The sequence below is a fragment of the Lagenorhynchus albirostris genome, chromosome 3 (assembly GCF_949774975.1).
Source record: "Lagenorhynchus albirostris chromosome 3, mLagAlb1.1, whole genome shotgun sequence".
Taxonomy (NCBI): domain Eukaryota; kingdom Metazoa; phylum Chordata; class Mammalia; order Artiodactyla; family Delphinidae; genus Lagenorhynchus; species Lagenorhynchus albirostris.
Window position 1 is genome coordinate 119,180,762 of NC_083097.1, and position 15,956 is coordinate 119,196,717.

A 15,956-nucleotide genomic window follows, 5' to 3' on the forward strand; every position below is an offset into this window, starting at 1 on the left:
TGCCTACAAAATGGTGATGATAATAGTATCTTTCTATAAGATTGTTTTGTAAGGACCAACCTATAGGTAAAGTGCTTAGCACAAGGCCTCTACATGGTGAAGTGCTCTTTAAAAGTTAGTTCTTACTATTATCTTTTTGGAGAGCAGGGGCAGGGATACCTGGATTCTCTTTCTAGCTTCGTTTCTAAATTACTTGGCTCATTTAAACACAGAGTTTACTTACCCGCCTTGCCCGGGCTCGCCAGAGTGCAGGGCAGGGACTGCTTTCACTAGCATGGAAAATGTAATTTCATTTAGCAGTCAGTCTGAACTTTCAGGCTATGAGTTGGACAAGCATGAAGTAATCTTTAGCCTCATTTGCCGTGATGTGGCCCAGGCCTGGTAATTTGTAATCCCAGTTGTATGCCAGGCTCAGCTCATCACTCTACTGCTGATGCTTACATTTTCCTTTCTTAGTAAAATAAGCAATCCAAGGAGTATGGATGGTTAGGAAGGTGTGGGTGGAATTGCTAAGCTCCTGTGTGGTGATGCAGGTCTCACTTCTTTCTGAGTAGAAGGGTGGTTTGGAAGGATACTTCCGCCCGTTTTGTGAAAGCTCTCTTTGTAATGTCACATAGAGTGAACTGATGAAGCGTGTGAAAGCAAGGTTCCTAATTTACTTTCCATTTCCCCACCTCCCACCCCCACTCAGCCCCAAGCTGCTGGGAAATTGGATTATACCTCCATGTTACTTGTTTGTGTTTCTTTTTCTCTTACTGAGTTAAGAAGCTGGTTGCAAGCTTCATCTTTGAATCATGTGAGTGTTTTTATATAGGTAGAATTCATAACAGTACCTATACTATCACACCAGTGTGCTCAAGTCTTAGAAGAAATTTAGTAATATTCACATCTTTCCTTGTTCCCTTTGGTTCGATGTCCTTTAGAAGAACAGTTTCTCATGAAAATCATAGAATAGTTAATTGAGGAACCTGAGCTACAAGTTGGGAGAAAAGAGGAGGAGGTTAGGTGAAATTGTTTTGTGATGGAGAGTTGATGAAACTCTTCTAAGAAATGGAAATGTTGGTGGCCAGAAGATTTTGGCTTGAACCTTACACTTTAATAACACACTGGTGGTGCTTACTCAGGTCCTAAGCATTCTTCTTTTAGCATTTAGCAAACATTTATAGATTGTCCACCAATTACCTTGATGAACAATGAGGATACCAAGATGAGGAAGGGCCACATTAACAGAAATTTCATTTGTTTGCTGCAGTTTCCCCATTGCTGAGCACAGCGGCTGGCCCAGTGTAAGCACTCAGTAAATACTTGTTGAAAAACTAGAGGCAAAACTAAGGGGAAGGGTTGAGGATGACTGAGGTTATTTTCCTTCGCGAACCATGTTGCTTCCGTTACTTGAGACTGTGTGGGTGGATTTGAAGTTATTTGAATTTCTTGATTGTATAGTTCATTTAGATACATATCCACTTACTTGTACCAGAATTTAGCTGAGTGACCATTAATCTTTTTTTGTGCCATGGATGCATCTGGCAATCAGGTAAAGCCTCTAGATCCTTTCTCAGAGTAATTTTTTAAATGTATAAAATATATGGCTTACAAAGGAAAAAATATAGAAATATAGTTATCAAAATATTAAAACCATTTGTGATATAATAAATATATACTTCTTTATTAACACAGTAAATAATAAGATATGAGGGCAGTCTGACAACTTATATAAATGATATTTCAAGTTACCTGCAGCAACAGTAACATGAAATATCTGTGATTTCTACTGGTGACAAAGTTGCAGATACTGCTAACGCTAATGTGGTTGTTTCCCACGTTCATATTTGAAGGAAATGCTAAATTTCAGTTAGAGGCTAATGTAAATAAAGGTTTATTTTCTTCCCCCTGCCATTGAAGTTCATGGACCCTTGTATGCTGTCTATGGACCCCATTTCTCCATTTCTTTGCAAAGATGTTTTGAGAGACTTTCTTCCTGACTTCCAAGCCCTTGTCCCAGCTTATAGTTGTACATTGATTAGTGTGATTATTTGATTACTATCGGTCCTCTTGCTTGGATAACCATCTTCCAGAGGACAAGACCATTGTCACTTTTTTTTTTTTTAAAGGTTTTTATATCTTTTATACATAGTGTCTGGCACAGAATAAGTGTTTAGTATCCACTTGTCAGATAATCAGATGAATGAACCTAAGGAAAATGAAAGTATTGGCTTGGTGTGATGTGTTCTAAACTGAAGCTGTTCCTTGGTGATTCCCCACCTACCTTTATAGACCTGCACAGATCCACTGTTTAATATTCTCACTTCTTTGTTCATTTTTTGGGTCTACATAGAACATAAAGGCCCATTTGCTTGTCTTTAGCATTTTCTGCAAGCCTCAGATCACTGCCCTACCATCTACCTATTTGAGCATTTTTCTAGGATACTTACCAAATGGAATTGCTGGTTGAATGGTATATGCACATTTAATGTTTTAATAGATATTGACAAATTACTCTCTCCACAGAAAAGTACTAAATTATGATCCATCTTATGAGGGTACCCATTTTTTCCACACCTTTGCCAGTACTGTATTATTGTGGGTCTCTGTGTGTATGTACATGTATGTCAATCTGATGGTGGAGAATTGTCTCATTTGCATTTCTCAAAGTTACTAGTGGGAGGGCTTCCCTGGTGGCGCAGTGGTTGGGAGTCCGCCTGCCGATGCGGGGGACACAGATTCATGCCCCGGTCCGGGAAGATCTCACATGCTGCGGAGCGGCTGCGCCCGTGAGCCATGGCCGCTGGGCCTGCGCGTCTGGAGCCTGTGCTCCGCAACGGGAGAGGCCACAACAGTGGGAGGCCCGCGTACCGCAAAAAAAAAAAAAAAAAAAAAAAAAAAAACTAATGGGATTGAAAATCTTTTCTCATGTTTCCCAGCCGTACGTATTTCTCCTTTTTTATACAGTAATGTATGTAAAGTACCTAGAACAGTGGCACATGATTCATGCTATATATAGTAGTAGTAGTAGTATTTCTTTTTCAAATTTCTGGCCTTGGGATCACACCCGTCATTTCTCTTAGTTCTGTTTTCTAAAGCCCATGGTAGAAACCGAACTTTTTCAGGTGTCCTTTCCTTGGTTGATAGGACTTTTTCACTTCATTCTTGTTGGCAACCAACCCCTGCTGCTCAGGTTGAGAGTGGTGAATGTAAAGGGTACTTCTTAGGTCCACCTGAGCTGCTGCTCTCTAGGTCCATGAGGCTGCACGATCTGAATGGGGACCTCAGGCTGCCTGCACCTCTGTACTCCAGCAGCGGTCAGCAACCTGTCAGACGCCCCCAGGTGCTAACAAGGCCCATCTAACTCCCAGGTTGAAAATCTTCCTGTCTTCTCAAGGAGCCATGGGAGCTGCAGTCTCTAACAGCTACAAGGGCTGTCAGCCAAGAGCCCGGAGATAGTGTGCCCCTCCACCTGGCTAGTGTGTGAGTCCCTTTCAGCCCTTTTGCCTGTGGGTCCATCTCTGAGAAGAGATAGAAAAGAGATAGAAGATGCGTGCCACTCTATATTCTAGAGAGCAGTCACTATTCTTCCTTCTCCCTATTTTGTTAATGCTACACATAATTTCATATTTTCTGGTAGTTCTTTCCTCCATTTTTTTTTTTTTTTTGTGGTACACGGGCCTCTCACTGTTGTGGCCTCTCCCGTTGCGGAGCCCAGGCTCTGGACGCACAGGCTCAGCGGCCATGGCTCACGGGCCCAGCCGCTCCGCAGCACGTGGGATCTTCCCGGACCGGAGCATGAACCCATGTCCCCTGCATCGGCAGGTGGACTCTCAACCACTGCGCCACCAGGGAAGCCCCTTTCCTCCATTTTTGTGGCCTAGGTTAACTACTGCTTGACCTTCTCTGAAGAGGTTGGCATAGGCAAGGCTCTAACTCTGAAGGTTTCTGTCGCCAGTTAGTTTTTCATTTGTGTCAGAATTAAGGCCAAATTAAAAGTTCCCTATTTTGTTTCCTCTATCTGCAAGATGATGTTTTTGCAAGTCAAGAATTTATCAGAGGCTGTATGTATGTGTGTGTGTGTGTGTGTGTGTGTTTGTGTGTTAGCTTTTTTTAACTTTTCATTTTAACATTGTTTCAGACTTATAAAAATATCACAGAAATAGTACAAAGAATTCCAGAGTACCCTTTACACAGGTATCCCAAATGTTACATCTTTCATAACCACAGTATAATTATCAAACCAGGGAATTAACATTGATGCAATATTATTATCTGTTTCACAGATCTCAAATTTTGCCAGTTGGCCCACTAAAATATTTTTTTCTAATCCAGGTTTCCACCATGTCACATCTCCTTAGTTTCGTTTAACCTGGAACAGTTTAGAGGTTTGGCTTTTTAAAGGAACATTACCATCAGCAGGCATCCAGAGGTATGGTCTTAATAGACATTCCGTAGCGGGACCCCCTGCATCTCACAGCAACACCAATTACTATTGGCCTTCTTTCAGATATCATGGCAGGGATTCATGGGAGTGGACATTATGGTTGGAGTAGTTTCAATTTTTTTTTTTCTTCTGCAGGAAAGGCAGTCAATAAAAGAGAGGTTTCTTTTTGAATGACTTTGTTCATTTGAACAATGATTGAAGTGTTCTTAGGTCTATTTCTGCAGCCTTCTCTTATACCCTAAAAGCCAGAAAGTGGTCATATTTCCTAGTGATTTAAGTCAAGGGTGGTATTTTTTAGAAATATATGGACAGAAGAAGAATTTGGAGGCATTTTGAATATTAGGAGGTCTGCGAGTTAGGTTGTGGTGAGGTGTGGAACAAGATAAGCATTTTTTGTGAGATTATCTTTGGGTTTGCTGAATCGGGCTCCAGTGTGGTCAAGTTAGGAAGGCTCATGATACCATTGTGACTGCATTCTTTTTAGGTGTGTTCCCCAAAATCCTGGCCCACCATCCTGGAAGAAAACACCAGAACAAGTAAACAAATCCGAAAAGTAAAGCCATTTTTCTAATATGGTTTTAAACATGTTTCCTTTTGGTCATTGGGAAAATAGCACAGACGTGTGGTCTAATGGTTACAGCCAAAGGCCGAGCAGAAGGAGAGTGGCCCCAGCCAGGCCCCGGCCAGCTGCCATGGCTCCCGCGTGCTGTGTGGTCTTGACCAAATGCCCAGAAAAGCAAGTTTCCCCCCATCTTCACCTCTATTTTTAAAGGCAAAAAGAGAAGAGGGTGAGGGGAGCCAGAAGCTGAGCTAAGATTCCTCAGATTAGAAACATGCCCTCTTATAATTAATCATTGCTAATTAGTTTTGCTTTTACCATAAATCTTAAGAGAGCTTTACTTCCGCCAGACTAAGGAAATCATCAACATTCTTGGCGTAAACGGACGTGGATTTTTTGGTTTTGTCTTTTTATTTGTGGGGAGGGGATGCTTAGTGTTGAAATATGTTGGAGTACTTTTTAACTTTCCCTCTTGGAACTACTTTGCAGAAATGAATGCCATATTTCTCCTAGTGCTTGTTGGCTCTGCCAGACATCTGGATGGATTATGACACCTGGCTTTGGCACTTTCTCCACCTAGTTCATACCTCTGTGTGTTGTCATCTCAGGAGGATGTTGACTTACTTATGGCAGAGAGCGATTACAGTCTTTCTGTCTTTAATATTATTTACCTATAGTGCTTAGTGGTTGGAGTGCATAATAAGCACTCATGACTCATTGAATTAACTGGGGGGCGGTGAGTTGAGCTGGGTTCTGTTATGTACTCTACAGTTGAATTCATTTGTTGAATGTCTTGGGTTCTGGTCACTATTGGGCCCCTCTAAATAGAAATCCTTGAAGGCAAGGATCTTGGTGTTCTTGTTCTTCCCTATATCTCTAGTACTAGAAGAGCCCCAGGCCAAATATCACTGAGCATATTGATTGGGAATCCATGTTGAATAAATATTTTTTGAATGAATGAATGAATGAATGAAGAAAAGAATACCCAGGAGTGTGTTCCTCTTTTTAGCCACAGGCTTTGCATTTAACTACATTTACTTCCGTGCTGCTCAGGAGTTCTTCTCCATTTCTTAGTGATTGTTGGTATGTGGCAGAAGTCAGTGTCCTGAATCAGAGAAAGTCTCAGGTTAGAAGGCTTATTAGAGACCAAAGATCTGGAATTGGTTGAGAAGTTTGTAATATTCTAACTGTTGTATACTGTCTGTAGCACTAACAATAAGTTAGGATTCATATGTGTATCTATCTATCTATATACAGATAGATATACACACATATGTATATATAATATTAGTATATCCATGTACTTGTGTATGTATTGTGTGTGTGTGTATCTTCTTGCTGCTGGCCTTCCTTTAATTTATGCAGAATGCATAATTATGCTCAGAGCTATGTTTTTTAGTGGTCAGGTTGCCATGCTGTAGGAGAACCTGTGACCACTAGCATCCTTGTGGCCATGCTGAAGAAGCTAAGAGTGATAGGTTAGGGCTGACCTTAGCCTTCCATTTTCTGAGATGATTTCTTTACTTTGGCCCTTTATTTATAACATAAAAAATATATACCCTAAGCAAAAGTGTGTGCGTGTGTGTGTATATACACATGCACATGCGTGCATGTACACACATACCTGCAATAATAAGGTACAATAGAGAAGCTGGCAATAGTCATTTATTGTAATTCCACAAATGGGTTTCACTGTGTATGCAAGTGGATTCCTACTGTCCTAGTTCACTTTACTGGTAGGAGGAAAAGTATTAAATGCATGGGTTTTGGAGTCAGCCAATCTGAATTTGAATCCTGATTCTACCATGGACCCTTGAACCACTTACCTAACATCTCTGAACCTTCTGTAAACTGGGAAGAGTAACAGTACTGTAAACTGGGGAGAGTAATAGTACTTATGAGACTCGAGGAGATAACACACTGTTTCACATTAATTCTATAAAAATTAGCTGTCCACTTAAAAGTGAATTCTAGAGACTTTTAGATTTTATATATGCCTGCCCATAGATTAGGTCATTGTCTAGAGACTTGCAAGATCTATCCCGACTGTAGACTGACTGCCTTTTGGGTTAGTTATAGTCAGTGGAACTATAATGATTTATAAAAACCTAAGTATGATGTGCTTATTTTTATTTATTTTTTGGAGCAGAGTTTGGAATAGGATATAAAGCAAGAAAGCAAAAATAATAATACTAAAAAGCAAACAAACAAAAAACCTTGGGGCTAAAAATGTGATTCTCAATTTGTCAGGCCAGTTTTGTTCATTTATGTCAACATGGCAACAGTACATTAAGCAAGCACGGAAATGTCCTGAGGTTTAATTTCCAGATACCACTGAAGTATCTTGGCAGACAGAATGATGGGGCTACTTAGGGTGTACTACTGTCCAGTCTTTTTGGCAAAGGGCTCAAAGGCCTAGCGATTAATACTTTCCTCCGTGTGAGCGGGCTCAGGACCAGAGCCATTATCACTCTCACCATAAACGGAATGTGTGCTATTTCTTTGGGTAGGTGTGTTAGTCAGTATTCTTACTGGGTTGAAGACTGTTCAGTAGATTGTTCTAAACTCCATCTACCATGTAGTTGACTTGGTCTGTGTACTCATCACAGTCCACAGAGGATTGGTACAAGCAGAGGAATTAGACACAGAAGGCAAGTTTGAAGTGTGAGGAGGTAGCTAGAACTTGAGTCACTTCCACTGATGCGGTGAACAGGGATGCTAACTCTGGGATCTGAGGATGGACTAGAGGAGGGGTGTGACAGTAATGTCTGTGAATCCTCTGAAGTGGCATGCAAGATGTCTGTATGTGAGGTGCTAAGGAAAAACGCTCATAGCGTTTCTTAGTTTGTCAGGGGGCACTGTGGTCCACTGCCACCTGGTCATTTCACGTGGACCTGGTTGTTTCATGAGGATAAATATTTGGGGGAGGGCTCTCTCTCTTTTTTCTTTTTGTTGCTGTTTTTTTTGGCTGCACTGCACGGCTTGTGGGATCTTAGTTCCTTGACCAGGGATTGAACCTGGGCCCATGGCAGTGGAAGTGCTGAGTGTTAACTACTGGACCGCCAGGGAAGTCCCAGCTCTCTCTTCTTAATACCCAGTGAAGGAATGGCATATTGTTTGGTCTGGGCCCATGAAGGAGACTTTGGAAGGCTTTACTGCTAAGTGCATTTGTCTACTGTCTGCTTGCATTTTGAGCTTGCCCAGAGATAAAATATAACCACATTTCTGTTATAGATGAGTTATACAAAGGGCGAACTTTGAAGAGTGAGTGTGTGTGTGTTTGTGTGCGAGAGAAACAAAGAGGGAGGGAGGGTGACAGGCAGAGAACCGGAGGCAGAGGGAGAGAGGGTACACACATGCACTGGGGGGTAGTTTTCAGTCACACCATTGGGCTTCTGTGTTAGGTTGATACCGATATTTACCTCATTTTGGTTAGTACTTGCATTTTCCTTTTTGTGGCTGCCACAATTAACAATTATACTCAGGCTAGTGGTGTGATTTTTTTTTTTTTTAATTTTTGAATAGCTTGAAAAAGTTATGCTTGCAAGAAAAGTAGAATCACCATTGCATTTTCTTTTTCCTGAACAACTATTCCTTTCAGTTTCTATTCCCAGTTCAAAGAAGAAATCCTTAACGTGATTCTTCCTTTTCTGCATGTTATTTCTTATTTGGTTGCATTGTTTTTTTTCAAAGTGTTGTGTTTCTGGCATTGACAGCCAGTCTGAGTTATTGACCAAGGAAGTCAGCTTCATGATTGTAAGGTCTGCGAATCTGCCCTTGTTTTAGTTCAACTTATCCTAGGCCTACTTATGATAGAGATCCCATTGGCACTTGGCAGTTACTGTACTTGCTTGTGTGTTTTTATTAAGATGGTAGCAGCCAGATGGCACGGAGAGGAGGATGTAGCTTTTAACACCTTGCCCCAGCCAGTGCACTGAAGTTGTGCTGTGGTGTAACTTGATAAACTGAGCACCCCGTACCACCCAGGATGTCCCTCCCCACTGTCACTCTCCTTCATTGACACATGAGAGGATGTAAGCTGCTCTTCAACATTTTGAGCTTCTGGAGTTCACGTCAGTGAACATGTATTGGGTGTCAAGTATGTACAGCCACTATGTAGGCATTGAGAGAATTAATTAACAAGCCAACAGATTAGACACCTGCCCTTGTAGACACCTGCCATAAATAGTTCCCCTTTCCCATCTCTTGTCATACCTTTTTCCAGTCCTGTGCACTACAATGACTAGTTGTTTTAAACTTAACAACTTTTTTTGTTTTTAAAACCTCCACGCAAGAGAGTCTCTGTGCACCAAATGTTTATGGATGTGGTGTTTCATAGCTTCAGAGCCTCATTTCCCATAAGTTGGGAGCTTTTGCCAGCCTATTTCAAGCACCTGCTGGTTTCACCACCTCCACCCTCTCTAACTGGCTGGCCCTTCAAGTCCTGACCCTGGGGGACACTGTCTGTGTCCTGCTAGTTCAGTATTTCAGGACTTGCCAAAATTGAGGCAGCCTGTCTTATATGGACAGGACTGTCCTTTAATTCTCTTTTTATTTTTTGTGAGGGGGGACTTATGATGGAGTACCAGTTGACAAGAGACCAGCCAAAAGAGTTTTGCTGTAAGGTGCTGTGACTAGGTATTCCCTCTGCCTGAAGGTGAGCTTCAACTGTCCACCTGGGATGGGGCTACAAAGCTGTCCCAGTTTGGTATAAGAGATTCCTGCAGAACCTTCAGACCCCTGAGGGGCATGTTTCCACCTATCCTTTTACACATGGTACAAGGCCAGCAAGTGTCTTTTAAACAAAGGGGCTTTTACAAGGGCTTTGCGAACACTACATGTTCTAGTTCTGCAGCCCATCTCTGGGAAAGGCCATCTAGACTTTGGGGTGGTTATTACAGACTACCAGACAGTAGTCAAGATCTGTTAATTGCACTCTTCCTGGGAAGTAGAAGAATGTTAAGCCCCATAAATGGGATTTTTTTCTGAGGACTTATTATAATGTTCACCAATGTAGAGCTCAGATCAGGCTATGCATTTTTTCCTCTGCTCCTGATGTCAGAGTCCCTACATCAACCTTCCTGGCTTCTGGTAGAGTCCCTTTGTTCTTATAATTGAAAATTCACAAGGATACCTCTCCTCTGTGTTTTCTAACAAGTTGATGAATTACCCTCTATGCAACCTCAGCCCTTCTGGAGTCATTCATTTGGGCCTGTTTTCTCCCCAGGTCTCTTTTCTTTCTGTCCTAAACACACTCAGCTTCCTTATTGGTTCAGCCTACTGTCTTCCCTTTGGGATCTCTGTATCCTCCCTCTTAGGAACTTGTCAGGTCTTCCTGCCTAGATCAGTAACTTTTTCCAATAGCACAGTATCTGGGACGTAGTCCACTCAGGATAGATTGAGAAAGTGCTTGAAACTTGACTAGTATCCAGTGGTGATAGGACATCAGCTCAGTTGTGTTTCAGGTGTTTTGATGCCCACCCTGTGTCCTCATGGGAACACTGAAGTATCCGTCTTAGGCTTTTTGGGTTTTTATTGTTTGTTTAGGAACATGCAATTTACCAGTTTACTGATATATTTGATACAGGGCTAATTCCTATATAGCTGAAATGACATCAGTTCAGAGGCACACTGTCAGTTTAATAATCACTTTCGGCGAGCAAGAAGGAAACATTTTATTAAATATAAACAAGGATTATGAGATGCATTCCAATTTCAGGGAAAAAAAGTGTCTAGAATTGAGGAAATATGGTCTATATATAAACTCCTAGTGACGTACTGGGATTGGCCTGGAGGGAAATTATGTAGACAGGAGGTATTGGAACAGGGGAGGGAGATGAGAGACTGTTTTAAAAATCCAATGGATACTGTGGACTATGTGAAAAATGAATATATCCAAGTAAGAAGTTTTGGCATCATATTAACGGGCATTTATGGATCCTCTGCAAACGCCCAGGTTCAAATCTCCAGCACCACACATTGTAGAATAGCATGTCCTCGTTTGACCCTGTGGGGGAAGCTGTCCAAGGAATGACTGAAGAAGACATCTTGCAGTGTTTTGTGTCAGGAACCTTGTTTAGGTTAGTAACGCTAAACACTCCGTAGGCCTCTAAAAGGGAGAGTGGAAGTAGACGATGACCGGTTCCAGATGTTAGTGTCCTCGAAGCCTGTCTCTCTGGCCAGGACACGTCTCAGGCTGTCCCCGTGCACCATGCAGCATACTCAGTGGATCCTAGTAAAGCTTGCTGCTTCCTCGGCTTGGCTCACTCGGAATGCCAGAATCCTGGCTTTGGCAAGGAGTGGAATCCAGCCAGCCCAGTTATTTGTTTAGAACAGTCTCTGGAGGGCTTCTTGTACTTATTACTGTAGAAGACAACTGAGGATTCGTTGGGAATGCTTAAACCCACACTACATAATGAAGCTAGGCACGGCTTTAGGCACAATTATGCGGGTAGGGGTATTTGTCTGTGTTTTCATTATGTGAGTCCCTGAAGTTAGGAGCTTACCTATGGAAGCAGAGGTTACGATTCATTGAAAACATTCACTGATGACAGACCAGCAATAAAATTAGTCACAGCTTAACCCATTGTCCTCCTTCTTTCATACTTTTGTTTGTTGTGAGACATCTTGTCTGTGTCCTGGTCTCACTCTGAATGGCAGATAAATATTCAAAAGCAGGGCACAGGGAAATTGTAAATCTCACAAAAGCTGCAGGATTTTATGAAGTCCACGGAAGTGAGTGGAGTCATATTGAGTGGTATGGAGACCTTTTTGAGTCTTGTGCCTGGTCATAGACAAAGGAGGACTTGGGGATGTTAGACCAGTTAGCAGCTGATGAGGAGAAAACACCTGAGGATGGCAACTTGCTAGACACTTGAAATGAGAATGATTTGAATCAAAGAATTAAGAATGGACCTTGCGAAAATTGATGAGGCTCTTAAATGCAGTGATGACCATCTTTTTTATTGTGCAGTTAAAGTGGAACTTAAAGACTATCTTATGGCATTATCAGAGCATCTTGTCTGAAAAGTTTGACTTCTCATCAACAGTTAGTCTGTTAAGATTTCGTGCACAGGTGAAATAAGTTAAATCTTGGCGCTTACCTGGTGGTGCAGTGATTAAGAATCTGCCTGCTAATGCAGGGGACATGGGTTCAAGCCCTGGTCTGGGAAGATCCCGCATGCTACGGAGCAGCTAAGCCCGTGAGCCACAACTACTGAGCCCGCCTGCCACAAGTACTGAGGCCTGTGTGCCTAGAGCCTGTGCTCTGCAACAAGAGAAGCCACTGCAATGAGAGGCCCGCGCACCACAGCGAAGAGTAGCCCAAGCTCGTCGCAACTAGAGAAAGCCCATGCACAGCAACGAAGACCCAACACAACCAAAAATAAAATATAAAAAGTAAAAAAATAAAATAAAATACAACTTTGTCATGAATGTAAAAGCTAATGAATCTGGGATTTTCTAAAAACTTCTTTAAAAAAAGTTAAATCTTATATAAAGGAAGCTTATTTTGATTATTTGTTATTTCATTTTTCTAGGTAAAGTCCTGATCAACCCCCTCACCCCCACCTAAGACCCCCATTTGATCATAAAATGTTGGTCCCCATGTTAGGGATATTCACCTTGCGGCTTTGATTTTGTACCAATTATCCTGTGATAACGAGGCCCTCCTTCTGATATATGCACACAATGCACGCAGACAGGCAGGTCCTCCTCACTAAGAAGGGTCTCTTTTCTGGTTTGATCTAGATTTCTGTGCTGCCCTATTCTTATTCCCTGCTGCCCTGTATTGGGAAGCATCTTCTTTTATTGCAGCGCACCCTGCTTTTTATAGGAAGTCCTCCAGCACTCTTACGTGACAACTCAGAGTTCAGCTTGAAGTGCAGAGAATTTAGCAATTGAACTGCTTAGGAGACTTGTGCTTAACTAAACACAGCAAAACCCTCTCTCTCTCTCTCTCTCTCTCTCTCTCTCTCTCTCTCTCTCTCTCTTCTCCCCACAATAATTCCTCCCACTTTCACACATTATCTTTTCATTCGCACATGCTCAGGTTTCCAATGTGGAAAAGTACTTGAACCGCGACATAAGCTCCACACAGCTTTTCTAGAGAGACTTTTATTTCATAGTGTTTCAGTTTGGAATGACTTGCAACTTTAACATGGCATGAGTACATTTGAAATAAGAGGGGAATATATGTAAGGGCCCTTCTCTCTCTGTTTGTTTTAAAATATGAATCAGTAGTGATAAATTCAAAGGATAGATATGAGAATTTGAACAGAGGCCCCCAAACATGTACGGTCATTTTTCATTCAGGGAACATTTTTTAGGCTTTAAGTTGTATATTTAGATATCTGTCTTCCCTCCCCGCAACCCCTAATTTGACATCCAGATTGTGTTTTAAATAAATTTTAGGATTGTGTTGACTCAGCTTTCACACAAAGATGAGCTGTGTAGACTGCCTAAATATTTAGTTAACTATGATATTGAAACGCCTCTGAGGTGCTCTTACAACCAGTGCTAAAAATAAATGCGGCAATCATATGTTGAATATATTTACAACGAGAAGTATTGCAGATTTTTGTTCCGCAACCTTCTTTAAATATTGTGACCCGAGACACAGGTACACTAGTACGCAGGAAAAGATGAGTATCGTTTGAAAGTAAAGTAATAGAGAAAAATGTGCACGTTTGTTTTTAGTTCACTTTTCTTGTGTAATAAGGAATGGTTCATCTCACAGAATGTCAGAGCTGGAGGAGACCCTAACAGTCAGCTTGAACATTTCCCTCATTTGTAGAAGAAAGGCCAAGAAGGAGAATGAATTCCATGCTGAATCCTGCAAGTACTGAGTGGCAGAGCCAGGACTGGACCCCAGGGCTGCTGGCTCCTAATTTTATGTGCTTTTCATTATGTTGTGCTCTTACATGGACATTTGTAGGAACAGTATAGTGAGAGCTCATCTGTTTATTCATTTTGTCATTATTTGGCAGACTGGATACCTGCTTCACCCAGTATATTAATTTTCTATTGCTTTGTAACAAATCACCACAAACTGGGCTTAAAACAATTCCCATTTATCAGCTCATAGTTCTGAAGCCCAGAAATCCAGCATGGTGTGTCTGGGTTCTCTGCTCCAGCTGAAATCAAAGTGACGGCTGGCTGTGTTCTCCTGTGGATTCAGGGTCCTCTTCCAAACTCAACCCTGGGATGGGCGGAATTCAGTTTCTTGTGTTTGTAGGACTTGAGTCCACAATCGCCACATTGCCATCAGCCGGGGCCCACTGGAGCATCCAGAGGCAGCATCTCATTCCTCATCACGAGGCGTCTTCCATTTTAAAGACATCAGCAGCATGTGGAATCCTTCCTATACTTTGACTCTCTCTTTTTCTTTTGCTACCAGCCTGAGAATACTGTCTGCTTTTAAGGGACTCGTGATTAGATTAAGCCCATCCAGATCATCTCTGTGTCTTAAGTTCAGCTGACTTGGGACTTTAATTGGGAAAACTCCATCACAGTTGTACCTAGACTAGTGTTTGAACAACCACAGGACCAAAGTCTTGGGGGAGCCGTCTTTAGAATTCTGCCTACCATATCCAGTTGATCTGGTGGCCCCACTTTGGACAAACCCTGGCATCTGTGACACTTTTATGAACCTTGAAATAGAAGCAACTATATGGGGTTGATCTATCCTTGTATTCCGAGGGCCTAGTGATGGAAATAGCCTTTAGGCAGCAATAACTGTCACAAAATCTGTGCATTTGATTGCATAGAAGAGGCAGTGTAATGCATGGCCCAACGGTCATAGCTGAAGTTGTTTCCAATAAGGAAGCTGGGACAACCTGAGTGAGAGTGACTTTTGGTAGTAGAGGAAGAAGAAAGCAGTTGGATGGTAAAAGCCCAGTGATCTTGGTTCAAACGCCTCTGTTCTCCCTGTGGATGACAGCACTAAAGAGTAATGGATACTGAGCCCAAGTCAACAAGAAAAAGTTAAGCTCTGCACCCTCAGTTTCAGAAAAGAAAATCTGTGATCTAATGTGAAAGAAATTCCTGTCAAAAAATGGTCTAACATTTTGGCACCTAAAAAGGCTAAGCTTAATGAGAAAAGTAGTCCACTTTTCGTGGCACCCCAGTAGCTTCCTGCTCACTTAAAATAAAAACCCAAACTCCTGGTATGGCCAGAAAGGCCAGCTTCATTGGTCACCTTTCTGTTCCCAAGCACACCAATCTCTTTCCCTCCTCAGGACCTTTACGCAAACCATTCTGCCAATCAGCTTTCACGTTTTTGTTTTTTTACATAGCTCACTCTTTCATCATATCTCAGCCTAAATTGCACGTTCTTAGTTTCCTAACTGCCCTATTTATAGCATTACCATCTTGCCTCTTCCTAACCTCTGGTACCTTCTGTCCCATCACCCTGTGTATCTTTGGTACACTCTACTCCATTTGCTTGTTTATGATTTGTTTCCCACCTTTAGGATGACACTCCTTGAATTAGACCTTCTCTCACTCACCCTTGTCTCCCCAGTGTCTAGATCAGGGCCCAGCACGTGGTTGACACTCAGTCACTATTCGTTGAATGTTAAAGACGTCCCGAGACATTAAATGTTCCTTTGTCATAAAGGGAAATCATGGCGTAACAGGAGTAGCACTGTTAGTTTTAGGCAATTTCAGCCTGTCACTGGACCTATTGGTATTCCTGATGACCAGTTTGGCAATAGGGATAAAAATGGCTTGATGACTAGCCTGAGGTCATACAGTTAATCAGAGGAAGAGCTAAGATTAACTTCCCCAACGCTTGATGTTTTCCATCCTCCCACAAGGAACTGGTCTGTGTTGAAAGTATTCAACTTTTAGAGGTCTTGCCTTTCTTAAAATTCCATTACTGATAGTCTTCTAATGTCCGTTTTGAACACTGTTTCAGTTCACCCTCCTTACTCTGTTCATATTTTTTCTGCTTGTAGATTCTCTTCC

At 41.9% G+C, this 15,956-nt stretch overlaps 1 protein-coding gene across 13 annotated transcripts in view; it reads left to right on the plus strand.

Annotated features, from left to right (window-relative positions):
• Nucleotides 1-15,956, plus strand: part of ARHGAP26 (Rho GTPase activating protein 26) — a 543,304-nt gene that overhangs the window by 180,063 nt on the left and 347,285 nt on the right. The gene's annotated exons all lie outside the window — the stretch shown is intronic.